Below are 14110 nucleotides of genomic sequence, written 5' to 3'. Positions count from 1 at the left end.
GTAGTGGCACTGAGAGGCCCGGTTCAGAGTCGGCTTGCGGCGTCCTGGACGCCTAGTTCTCCAGAGAGTCCCCTGACTGGGCAGACCCTGTCGAGTCCTCCAGCACTCCGGCAGCCAGACGTGGCGGAGCGTCCGGCGCCAGGCCTTTCCGGTACCCAAAACCTAAGCAGTAAAAGAGCGCATTCCTCATTCTCTGGGTCTCAAAGAGGAAGAGAGTTGAGAACTGTGCATCACAGGGTCACTTCCCTCATCCTCTTTCGCCAGCGGGCAGCAGTGGGTTGCCCAAGAGCACCCCTCCTGCCCATTCGTGGAACCAGGTAAGGGCTGTAGCATTCAAGTCCCTGCTTCATGTCGTCACACATGTCGTCACATGGCTGTCACAAGCCTCAAGCCGGGACCCTGTGTTTTCTCCCGCACAGGGAGGAATCAAGTGAGTGTTACTCTTCACACCCAGACTCCGCCCTGCGCCGTCACAGGAAAGGCTGTCACAAGCCTTGGGCCCCTGTGTCCCTGTGTTCCACCACGCTGCCCCACCGTGGGTACGTCGGTAGCTCCGTTGGTTCCTCTGGCACGGTCTCTCGGAGCCTGGTTAGCGCTCCCCAGTCCGTCTCAGTGGCTCCTGCGGACCACCAGACGCGGCTACACGATTCAGTTCGCCCAATGTCCCCCCAAGTTCAGGGGCATGCGGTTCACTGGGGGAGGGTGGGGGACCTGCAGGCATTTTCGGTCGACGAATCGTGCCTTGAGTTTGGACTGGCTGATTCCAGTGCAACACTGAGACCCCGGACCGGCTACATGCCCAAGGTTCCTACCACCCCTTTCAGGGACCAGGTAGTGAACCTGCAAGCACTGCCCCTGGAGGAGGCAGACCCAGCCCTAGCTTTGCTCTGTCCTGTACGCGCACTGTGACAGTACGTGAATAGAACTCAGAGCTTTAGGACCTCAGAACAGCTCTTTGTCTGTTATGGTGGACAGCAGAAGGGGAAGGCTGTCTCCAAGCAGAGGATGGCCCACTGGATAGTGGATGCCATAACCTTGGCCTATGAATCACAAGGTGTGCCCTGCCCGTTTAGGCTGCGTGCTCACTGCACTATGGGTGTCGCATCATCCTGGGCGTTATCCAAGTCCTACTGTTGGGTTGCGAGGAACAGCTGTAGTCAGCCTTCTCTGTGTAGAGCCCGGTCCTATCGTCTGCCTTATAGAAAGGATCAGGAAGCCTACTCTTTTAAACTTAAAATTTGGTTGTGCCACCTTTAGCTGCAAGAACGTCTCCGTTACGTATGTAACCCTCGTTCCCTGAAGGAGGGAACGGAGACGTCACGTCCCGTTGCCACAGTTGCTGTACCACCACTGAGCTGCTGGGTCACCGGCTCGGCTCCTCAGCGAAAGCATGAATTAATGCAGTGCACCTGCTGCCTCTTATTCCCGCTTTCAACCAATGAATTCCTGAAATCTGGTGTGAGGCTAGTGCCCATATGAGTGACCCAGTTGGGATCCCATATGTGCATTTCCACGGTACAGTTACTAGACCCGTGTTTCTAAATGCTGCCATCCAGATGCGAAATCCGCATGCCAATGTCCATTGGCTCGTTTAGTTATACTCGAAGTTAATTGGTCTCTCTGGTGAAATCCCAATTCGTCGGTCATCACCGACGTGACGTCTCCGTTCCCTCTTTCAGGGAACAAGGGTTACATACGTAACCGAGACGTTTCTATGTAGGCACACAACTTTAAAGTCTTGGCTACAAAAAAAAAAACTATTGAACATTTCCACTATTTTTGCAAGAAAAAGTTTCTGTTCATTGAAAATAACCCAATGGTGGGTCAACGTGTGTAGAATAGAAACACATTTGAATGGTAATTTGAAAATCATTGTTTTGCCCAACAAATATTGTGATATACACTTCCGTTCAAAAATTTTGGGTCAGAAATATTTGTTTTATGTCTTTGAAAATCTTTTATGCTCACTAAGGCTGCATTTATTTGATCAGAAATACAGTAAACGCAGTAATATTTATTTTATTTTATTTTTGTTTTAAGATATTTAAAAACGTAATTTATTCCTGTGAATTTTCAGCAGCCATTACTCCAGTCTTCATTATCACATGATCCTTCAGAAATCATTCTACTATGCCACTCAATAAACATGTCTTATTATTATCAATATAATACAAAAAACAGTTGTGCTGCTTAATATTTTATGGAAACCATGACACATTTTCTTTGATAAATAAAAAGTTCAAAATAACAGAATTTATTTGAAATACAAATATTTGGCATTATAATTTTATTAATATCTGTCACCTTTGACAAATGAATGTGACTTCTGATCAATTTATTGTTTCCTTGCTGAATAAAAGTATTAATTTCTTTATTTTAAAAATGAAAAACCTTTCCCAAACCTTTCAATGTTAGTGTATAAATTATGTAGATTTCTAACATTTAAAACAAATGCTAGCACTGTTAGAAAAGAAAAAAAACACTAACATTTGTATATTTGGTCTTTTGCTGAAATATAGCACATCTTGCCCATGTGACACCTAAAGTAAGGTTGTAGTATTCAGATTTTTAAATGACATTTTAATCCTGTCATAATCACATATCATTACCACCACAGCATTTACTACTTTTAATAATATAAAATGTTTCCAATGAAAATAACATGCAAATATGTTTTGGAAAACTTTGTTGCCAGAGGTCTAAATTACATTTTTGATTGTTGCTTTGGCAAACAGATTCTGTTAATATAAAAGGATTTCAGCTTCTTGAAAAGATGCTGGCTGCATCAAAACAATTTTCTGAGCACTGCACATAATATAGAACTGACAATTAGAAGTATTATGTCCACCATCTGTTGCTAATTGTGTGGCTGCTAGCTTCATAAACCATGGCAATGTTTGAGAACCATCTTGAGCAAAATAAGTGAATATTCATCACCGCCATCTGAGAAAATCACTGAGTTCATCATTGCATAGATTATGTATTTTGATGGTGGCATATAGAAATTGGCAGTGTCAAAAATGAGGCTGAGATTTTCTTAGTTACAACTAAGAAATAAAATGTTCTTTAGAGTTTAATTTTATTTTAAAAAGTCATTTCACTTTTAAGGTAGTTTTCCACTTGAATGGCTATATCAATTTGACGTAACAGTGGGTGACAAATTGATCTACGGTTTGCAATTGTTGCAATGATATCGAAAAAATGAGTGATATGAGCAATGACATATTTTCAGAAACGTATGTTTAAAAAGAAAGCAGTCAGCTATATCTTGTGTCCTCAGGTCCTCTGTGCCTTTTCTACAGGGAGCAACTTCAGTTCACCTGTCACAGTTAGTACCTGTTAGTCTTAAGCCAGACCACAGGATGTCAGTCAACAGTTCACAAGTGACAGAGACGAATACTGCACTGTCTCCCTCTGTTCTCAAAGCATACTGAAGAAAGCTGTCGGTATGATTTGGGCAACCTTTTCATTTGCAAAAGACAAACCATCCATCAACAGCTGAAAGACAGGTAAATGTCATTTTAAACAATCAAATGGCTGCAAGGTTTTCTGAGGTCCTATTACTGACAGTATGATATCTTTGTATATTTTTTATTATTGACATCTAGATATATACTATCTAGAATCTAAAATAGAAAATGTAAAGCATTGTACACTGATTTCTGTTTACATACTTATTAGTATGAAAGTGGGCCATGTTAACAATTACATCTAATAACATTTTTGCATTTGATAACATTCTCATGCTGCAGTATGAGCTTTTTTTGCAATGCAAATATATGGCAGATGGGAGCAGGTGCCATGGGTCGTGTATCCTCTGACTTTCTCAGAGTTGGTAGGTTGCTATGCAGGTTGCGGCTGCAAGAATGAGACGGAGAAGAGCACTAAATTGTAAAATATTATTTCTAGATCCAGAAGCCATTAATAACAACTTTTGAGCGAAATGGAATTTTAATGCAACCTCAATATATATATATATATATATATATATAATTTTTATCCTTAATAATTAAGTTTTAATTAAGTCACAATTATTAAAATAGTCAAATCTCAATGATAACTCTCTCCGTCTCTCTTTCTATATATATTTTAAATATACATAATATATATATATATAATAAATTCACACAATATACATTTACTTTCATTCACTCAATCAAGTTTTCAAGGCACATTATTGAACTTTCTATTATAATTTATCTTTCCAGACAGGCTCTTTGATCTGTCATTTTCTTTTCCCTGTCCATCACCAAGTCATATAACATTTCAATATTGTTGGTAATTTTATGTTTTTTGTGAAAACAAATTAGCCAATTTTATTGGTAACTGATAGCTACCAGTTTAAGAACATTCTATATATGTTAAGCAAACCTATTTAATTCAAAAAGCTTAAGGAAGGTTTCTGCTATTCTCAAATAGTGATTTAGTTTCTACTAAACTTTCTGGAAACCAAAAATCATTATCCGGCAAAACCAGTGCAAGATCTTCCAAAATGAAGCTATACAGACCAATGAATTTTATTTTTCTGTTGGTTTCTCTAGTAATTTTATGAGGTCGTGATACATCTCTATGGTTCCTCTTATAACTCAATGTGAAATAAATATCGGAGATGTGTGGGGCATGTATTCAGAGAAGCATAGTGTCTCCAAAGTATAGCTCTTTAACATTTCCCAGTCCTAATGCGGTTCATGTCTGATGGTTTTAACTGTGACCACCTCAATTAATGCATCTTCAGTCCTTTAATGTATAAGCTTTTACTGGTAGTAATATACACTCTGTGCTCTAATGTCATATTTACTGGAAGTCCGTCAGCGACGAGACGCCACCATCCATCTCTCTTAGATCCCTCTATCACTCACCCCCAGGGGGCCATTCGGTATCAATACCGTGCATTATAGTGATAGAGTCGGGCGGCTTTCTCCTTTATCAGCATGACTTCGACTACAAATGTTAGAATGCTCTTGTCAAAGTCAATTATAGTTCAATGCTTTATTAAAAATGCTGATATGGGGTAAAGTGACTGCTTGCCACTTGCTGCTTTTCTTTGAGCCATTGTCCATTGGCTGAATTGAAAGCTCTTTTCAGACCAGCTGCTGAAACGGGCTTGTTAGTCACTTGGTGAGATTGTTCATTAGCCGTCATGATCAGGGTGAGGTGAGAAAAATGTGGCGGGAATAAGAAACAGAAAGAAAAGGCGCTGTCTACTCCTGTTGATTGTCTCACATAAGAATGCAATCAAGATGGAGTGTTATTCTTTAGGCGTCAGGAGTGTGTGTGGCAGTGGGGGAGGGTCGAGATGGGGATGATGGGTATGGTAGGTTATGTTTCTAGCATTATCGGTTCTGAGTCTCTTCCTCCCTATCTCTCCCAACTGAGACGGCACATCAGAATGTAAGATTGTATGTAATTGGGGTGATGCTTTTTGTGTGAACTCCTATAGGTAAGCTCATTAAACCATAATCCAGCAGTTACACACTCGGCGGGTGACCTGATAATTGAGCTCAAGTGATAATCAGGTTAGACATGGTGCACCATGGGCATGGATAGGGCTACTGCTCACTCCTTTGAAGAGGGCAGACAGGGTTTGGAGAAAGAGAGAGCACTACGCCGTCGCACCACTTAACGACAAAACCGCAGAGACTGGAGTGAAGATCTTGATTACGCAGATGAGAGCATTCCTGCTATGACAGCAACAAATCATACCTACCTGTTAATTATCCACAGTTTCAGCAGCTGAATAATGCCAGCGTCTTATTTGCTGCCAGCCACAATTTGTCTCTTCCTTGTTTGTTGCTGAATTGAATGTGGAAAATGTTGTAATGTCAAAGTGTATTTGTGTGTAAGAGTAATGCCCATTACTATAATAGCATAATAACGTCCATTAACATTTTCAGAATTGCAACTGGACCAGATAAAACGTCCTAATGAAGGCTTTAGCAATTAGGAAAATGGATTGGCCACCAATAAGATTGTTTACATGGCTGCCTCCGTTAATGAAATTGTTATCCTAGAGGCTGCAAACATTGCCTCTTCTTAATCATTGTGATAGCAGGGCGCAGGCACAGATCGTCAAACATGAACCGATAGCTGATAAAACGACACAACTCAAGTCACGAGAGGGGGTGGCATTTAGGTAACTTTCGCTTCTGTGAACATATGCGTTTTTTACACATCTGATTTAGTTAAAAGTCCAATAGGGATGTGAAAAACGTCATATATTTGAAACCGACTAGGTCTTGAAGTCCAGGTATACAGATCTTCCGTGTTGTGACATCCAAGTAAAATGAAAAAAATTCAGGGTTGGGACTTCTGTCCATCAGTTGCTGATTGGTTGGAGGCAGATCTGAATGCAAGCTTGCAGTCTATTGTAAGAAAGTGGTGGGTTTAAATTTTTCAAATGTTAAACCAGTGAAATTCCTAATTTTATCTCCAACAATTCCAGATTATGTTAAGGTATTTTAATTAAAATAACAACTTGTATTGTGGTGCAGAGGTTGCATGCATTTATTTTGCAACCACAATCACAAACAATATAGATGAAATTTATGTTCAGATTTATTGCAGTTCATCACTGAGGTTTGCTCACAGATTTAGTTGCAGCAAACAGTGCAAACGGATGCATGAAAGGAAACAGACTGTCTGAATTATACTTTAATTTGAGCAAAATATCTCTGATGGGGGAAGATTGGGGGATTTAAACTCTTGAAATCTGGCAACCGCAAACATGAAAGCTTGTGGAGGCTTGTTACCAATGCAAGATAACGCAAATGTCAAACAAAAATAGAGTTGCTTGAGATTCATTATCAGTAGTTGACACAGTGTCTTAAAAATGAAATGCTCATGGTTAGATGCTCAAAAAACAGTGTGATGCAACAACAAAAGCAGTGTTAATCTTGGCAACAAAATTACGGTCCAAAATGTTCTGAGGGTTCAAAGAAGGTTTTTATTTTATTTCATCAATGATAATGAAGATGAGACTAAATGTATCATTGTTGTTATTAAAAAAAAACATCTTGAAGGTGAGATGTAATTAGTCATTTCATGCTGTGAATACAACTACTATAAATATCATGTCAGTGTTGGGGGTAACACATTACAAGTAACGCAAGTTACGTAAACAGATTACTTTTTTCAAGTAACTAGTAAAGTAACGCTTTACTTTTTAATTTGCAAAAAAATATTTTAGTTACTTTTTCAAATAAGTAACGTCAGTTCCTATCTTTTCCCATTTATTGAGATGTAGCTTTCCTGTCCCCATGTTGAGAGAAATCTGGAGTAAGTGCAGAGGCATTGTGTGCACTATGTAAACATGATGCTTACTGTAGTTCTAGACTAAATGTGAATATGTATATCACTTGCAGAAAAACAGAATCAGTATTCCTTAATGAAGGCTTTAGCAATTAGGAAAATGGATTGGCCACCAATAAGATTGTTTACATGGCTGCCTCCGTTAATGAAATTGTTATCCTAGAGGCTGCAAACATTGCCTCTTCTTAATCATTGTGATAGCAGGGCGCAGGCACAGATCGTCAAACATGAACCGATAGCTGATAAAACGACACAACTCAAGTCACGAGAGGGGGTGGCATTTAGGTAACTTTCGCTTCTGTGAACATATGCGTTTTTTACACATCTGATTTAGTTAAAAGTCCAATAGGGATGTGAAAAACGTCATATATTTGAAACCGACTAGGTCTTGAAGTCCAGGTATACAGATCTTCCGTGTTGTGACATCCAAGTAAAATGAAAAAAATTCAGGGTTGGGACTTCTGTCCATCAGTTGCTGATTGGTTGGAGGCAGATCTGAATGCAAGCTTGCAGTCTATTGTAAGAAAGTGGTGGGTTTAAATTTTTCAAATGTTAAACCAGTGAAATTCCTAATTTTATCTCCAACAATTCCAGATTATGTTAAGGTATTTTAATTAAAATAACAACTTGTATTGTGGTGCAGAGGTTGCATGCATTTATTTTGCAACCACAATCACAAACAATATAGATGAAATTTATGTTCAGATTTATTGCAGTTCATCACTGAGGTTTGCTCACAGATTTAGTTGCAGCAAACAGTGCAAACGGATGCATGAAAGGAAACAGACTGTCTGAATTATACTTTAATTTGAGCAAAATATCTCTGATGGGGGAAGATTGGGGGATTTAAACTCTTGAAATCTGGCAACCGCAAACATGAAAGCTTGTGGAGGCTTGTTACCAATGCAAGATAACGCAAATGTCAAACAAAAATAGAGTTGCTTGAGATTCATTATCAGTAGTTGACACAGTGTCTTAAAAATGAAATGCTCATGGTTAGATGCTCAAAAAACAGTGTGATGCAACAACAAAAGCAGTGTTAATCTTGGCAACAAAATTACGGTCCAAAATGTTCTGAGGGTTCAAAGAAGGTTTTTATTTTATTTCATCAATGATAATGAAGATGAGACTAAATGTATCATTGTTGTTATTAAAAAAAAACATCTTGAAGGTGAGATGTAATTAGTCATTTCATGCTGTGAATACAACTACTATAAATATCATGTCAGTGTTGGGGGTAACACATTACAAGTAACGCAAGTTACGTAAACAGATTACTTTTTTCAAGTAACTAGTAAAGTAACGCTTTACTTTTTAATTTGCAAAAAAATATTTTAGTTACTTTTTCAAATAAGTAACGTCAGTTCCTATCTTTTCCCATTTATTGAGATGTAGCTTTCCTGTCCCCATGTTGAGAGAAATCTGGAGTAAGTGCAGAGGCATTGTGTGCACTATGTAAACATGATGCTTACTGTAGTTCTAGACTAAATGTGAATATGTATATCACTTGCAGAAAAACAGAATCAGTATTCCTCAAAATGAATAAAAACAGTAAAATGCAAGCTCAGATTATGACGCAAACTTGCAATAATTAAATGATAAATAAGACAAATAACCTTTGTGATGAGTGGGGGCGTGGCCGAGAGCCGTGGGAACGAAGCAAGGCCGGTGGTTCAGACTACACAATATTATTGACTTCTGAAAACAAGAGTGTAAACATAGCTGAAGCACTTCCGCTATAGTTCACCAGCATTTTTCTTTCTTTGTTCTGTCGTGGTAGTCCCTCGATGACACATCATACATGCAGGAGTACTGATGCCACAGCTCCACGAACCTTTCCTCCATCTCATAATTCCACCTAGCAGCACCATCATCTCTCTTTCGTTTGGCTGCTGAAACGATGGAATCTTGCGTCCCGACGCCCATTGTCATTTACGAATCCCCACGACACCCTACGTCAAGCAAATCGTGGCAAGATCGGACTAAAATCGTGTAGTCTGAACCGGGCATAAGTGATAATGCACGACACCTGTGCCACTCACCGGTCTCAAGTCCCACAGAGGAGCTCCGGAAGGATAAAAGAAGGAGTGACTACAGTACAAGACGAGAGAGGACCAGGCCTGAACTTTATTTTGTGTTTTGTGTGCAGCAGTCGTCCGTGAGGGGCTGCCGCTTTACTTTCATTTTGTGTTGGTTTATTTTATTAAAGGTGCCATAGAATGCAAAAATCCTTTTTATAAGGTGTTTGAACACAGTTGTGTGGCCGGAGTGTGTGAAAACAACCAGCCTGTAATGGTAAAAATCCACCCACTCATTGTTTTATAATCCCAATAAATCATAAACAGTCTCTCCATACTAGCAGTTCCAGATTTCTCACTACTATGACATCATACTAGGGGAAAGTCCCGCCCATCTGTGACGCTCTCTGCCCTATTAGCATATACACAGCCCTGAGTGAGAAGAAGCGGTCCGTCATTACTGTTTTCTTGCTGTAGCTGCTGGAGATACAATGTCAGCGCCAAAGAGCCATTAAAAGTGTTGTGTGTTGGGATGCACCAACGAACATAGGAGTCTCCATAGACCGCTGAAGACACGGTGGTTAAATTTCATTTTCGAAGGAAATGTCCCGGAAAAAAACAGAAAAGTCCTATACGTTTGTGCTAACATTTTACGCCAGAGTGCCTCACAAACGAGGGTCAGTTCAGCGCTGGAGTTGTGCAAAGATTGCTTCTGAAAGAGGGATTGATACCAACGCTTTGTGCGCAAACGTCCAGACTCCAGATAAAGTAAGCATCACGCGTCATATTTTGTTTTCCAAAAGAGCTTCTTGGCTCTCTGTAAGGTTAATGTTGCTAAAGCTACCATTGTCTCGGCCTGTTTTCACTAATGCTGCATTAACGTGCTACCAGAATGATTGTAAATAGGAACGTGGTAGTTAAAAATTGCATTTGGAAGGAATGTGAAATCAGTAACACGGTCACCACCAGTTAAACCGTAACACCGGTATGCCCACGAGCATGAGCTCTTGAAGCGAACTTTGTTACAACCTTTATGTAGGATGTTTAATCCAATTTTATTAAACAACGTGTTTGCTTCTGAACTTCAGTGATCCAGTTCAACCATACTAATAAGCAAAAATGACTTTAGATAAACATAACATTTGTGTTTGTAACATTGTAACATTTGCTACTGTTCAGGTGTGAATTTACATTTCCTTCAGCCTGGGGCTTATTCATTTCACTTTTGGTGTGAAAGGGCTTTTACATTTGCCAAAAATATATATTTTTTATATTAAAAACAAACAAGCAAGCCCAGCCCAGATTGAAAAAGTAACGCAAAAGTAACATAACACATTAAAGGTAACTAAGTAATGTAATTAGTTACTTTTTAGGGAGTAACATAATATTGTAATGCATTAATTTAAAAAGTAACCTTCCCTAATACAGACAATGAATACCTTAAGCATGTATTTACTATTACTAATATCATTCTACAATGCATGTATTATTATAGTGTTCTCATTATAATGTTATTTCAGAGAGATAGAGTTATCACAACAAGGACAGTTTTCACATGATTTCACATGATAAATATTTATACAAGCTTAAATTAATACCATTTTTAAATATTTGGTTAAATATTGGGATTTGTGATTAAACTGACTGTTTTCGACTAAATTTAAAGGATATTTTCATCAAAAGACTATTGTATTTTTGATGAATACTTTATTTAAACTGTATTTTTGTGTGTCGTATTCATTAATTTACTTAATGACTAAATCAAAAACTTTAAGAAAAATATGCTTGCCTGAAAATGTTTGGCAGTAGTAGCAATGTTTTATTGGAGATGAATTTTAAGATGCAGCTTTTACAAGAAGGTTTTACAATGCAAGCTGCCTAACGGTTAAAGCACAGCATGCAATATCAATAAAATATGAAAAAACCCAGATAAAGTTGTCAACCTCATTCTACAGCCAACTATGACCTTCATGACCTGTTCCTAACTCCAACCTCTGTAGTTTAGAGTGTTTAGGCTGTGAGAAAATTTGAACAGTAAATACACTTTGGCACAGCAAGAGATGCCATTCAAGCATGAGAAACGGCATTTAGCATTGCAGCGAGTTTAACACTTGGAGCCATGTCAGAGTGGGGCGTTGTACACGCTTGAGCACTAATGGGCTACCCCAGCGTGCTAAGCCAATATGAACGGCATCCATATTCAGAGCCACTGTTAATCACTGGCGTGGCTGCGGCCATATTTCAGTGCTGGCCCTTTCTGCCCCAGGAATCTAATCCCGCCAAGCGTCTGCGAACTGACGGAGATTTATGGATGCAGGGGGAAGCCTAACTGAGCAAACCCTGCCAATGCTGCCTCTCGTTCTCTCTCTCAAGTTCTTAACACAAGAGGTACTCTTCCATCCATGGACAACTGCCAAACCCTGCCTTTCCTCCGGCCATAAATGCAACGTCTTTACCGAAGGGAACTACCTGTGTGGGGGCAATAAAGCTCATTCCTTTCAAATGTAATCAGACACAGACAGAAAGAAATGCCCTCAATTCAATTGACTTGAACAACCGAAGCACACTGACTAATCCATTTCACAGTTCATTTCTGTCTCCCTGGATACCGGGAGCAGCGCAATTACGAGAAATAGAGAAATTATTACAAATGGTTTCTTTTTGGATGGCACTGTGAAGACATGAATGCATGCAGGAAGGGGAATAAAATTCAAAGAGATTAACTCAGCTCGGTTTTCCCAAGCACAATAATTCTCTCTCTGTCTTCAGCGGGGTCACCATTGTATAGTCTAAATCATGCCTTATCAGGGCCAAACAGCCCCACTGACTCCTGCGGTGTTGTGTGAATCATACATTTCCCTGAGCCGGGGACAGGGATCTCTGCAGGTCGTAGTGGGCAGGTTGAAAGGTAGGGGGCGTGGCAAAATGTCATTCCAGCTAGCAGTGAAAGCTGTTGATGACAAACTGGGGTGGGTAATAAGCAAATGTAGGCATCTTCTTAATGGTCTACAATAGTATTGCAGTTATTGTTTGATGCGAGATATGGTAAAATACAGTATTAATCAAAGCTTTCGAAGAAGTTAAATGTTATATTGTCCCTATCACATTAAAAGTCAAATGTAAGTGCTTTATATGACTCTGCCTCTATTAATTATGGTTGCCTCTAGCTGGCTAACTACACAGATAGGAGCTTGAGTATTACCTACATAGCAATTTTTAGGTCTGTAATTTTGCAATGCATATGGAGCCATTTTGCAGTGTGTGATTATTATTTAACCCCACCCTTGGCCAAGGACCCTGACTATGACTGTTAAAAAAAGTGTGTTCTATGTAGTATGAATGTGTGTTATATGAATGTAATCTGGATGTAGGGCTAATATTTATTATATTATTTTTACTTTTAAGCTGAAACTGCCTGTACTCTGATTTTGCTGTAAATGTATAAAGCGAACTGCTTTGTCAGACTGGGGGGCATTTTACCCCACCTGTGGGATATGCCCCCTCGGTACAAATTAAATTTTTGTTAAAAATCTAATAACATGAAAACTCTGGACATTTTTCATACTTGGTTTATAATTTATGTATTTGTCATTAAAACTGTGAAAACTTTTCTTAACACATTTAACTTTAGTTTCACAGAAAAAATTTTTTACAGTCCATAAAGAGGGCGTTTTCCCCCACTCTACCCTACTACATTTGTTATGTTGTCATTGTCATGTGACCTTCCAGCATCAGATGCCTCACTTTACAGCCATTCACAAATCCTCTCCCAAGGCTTCATGGCATAGCAAAGTATGCATAACACTTAAGAATCTTGCTGAAAGTAGTAAGTCATCCACATGCTTTTTGCCTACTGTGAATTCGGACATAGGGTGAATTCGGGTAATCTGGGACATTTTTTGCAATTTTGACTTCTGCGATTTATTTCGATATCTATCTAACACATTAGATCAACACATTAGACTTTTCTGAAATCCCTACGATGTTTTCTAACCACACCAGATCAATTTCGGATGCAGCGAATATAACGTTTATATTTGTATAACGTTGATAGCACATCCTAATAGACTTTTTTTATTTTTATTTTTTTTTAGATTTTTATTGACGAGTCTTGACAATTACTTTTCTGAAGTGCTACCAGAATGTAAAGTTCTCAGACACGTAAATGCTTGTTAATTGCAATTAAATGACAATGGTAGTAGGCCTATAATTTAAATTTATATTTAATGCAGTCTGCACTGAACTTTTGACCCACTTAAGACTCAAGTATGGGCCGGTATGAGATTTTGACGGTATGATAACCTTAAGCAAAAATATCACGGTTACAAATATCACGGTATTGTCGCTACAGCTCTAAAATGTGTTATTTTTAAGTGATTGGGTAAAAAAAAAAAAAAACTTTTTGCGCTGAACACGATATATTTTGTTTTTGAGCAACATACAGAATATTAGGAACAGTAGAATTTGTTTATTTTTCTTTGATTTGTTTCCTAAAAAGAAGAAAAATAAAGACTGACATCTTTATTTAACCTAAACCTGTAATTACAGTTATTTAATTTTAGTTATATAATTCATATACATATCATTTATATCATTTAGTTATATAATTTCATATACATAATTTGATTTAATAATAACCCAATTTGAAGCAAAAACAGAATGTTCTGACTAGATTTGTGAAAATATACTACATGCCTGAACGAAACAAACAGCAGAAGCTCTGAATGAGACGCAGATTCACTCTCTGACAGCAGGAGGCGCTGATACAGCGTTTCCTTGGTTAT

Source organism: Sinocyclocheilus rhinocerous, unplaced genomic scaffold (genome assembly GCF_001515625.1).
Source record: "Sinocyclocheilus rhinocerous isolate Xijiao unplaced genomic scaffold, SAMN03320098_v1.1 scaffold1473, whole genome shotgun sequence".
In the NCBI taxonomy this organism is placed as follows: domain Eukaryota; kingdom Metazoa; phylum Chordata; class Actinopteri; order Cypriniformes; family Cyprinidae; genus Sinocyclocheilus; species Sinocyclocheilus rhinocerous.
The sequence above is the reverse complement of the archived record's forward strand: the minus strand, read 5'-3'. Positions refer to the sequence as shown.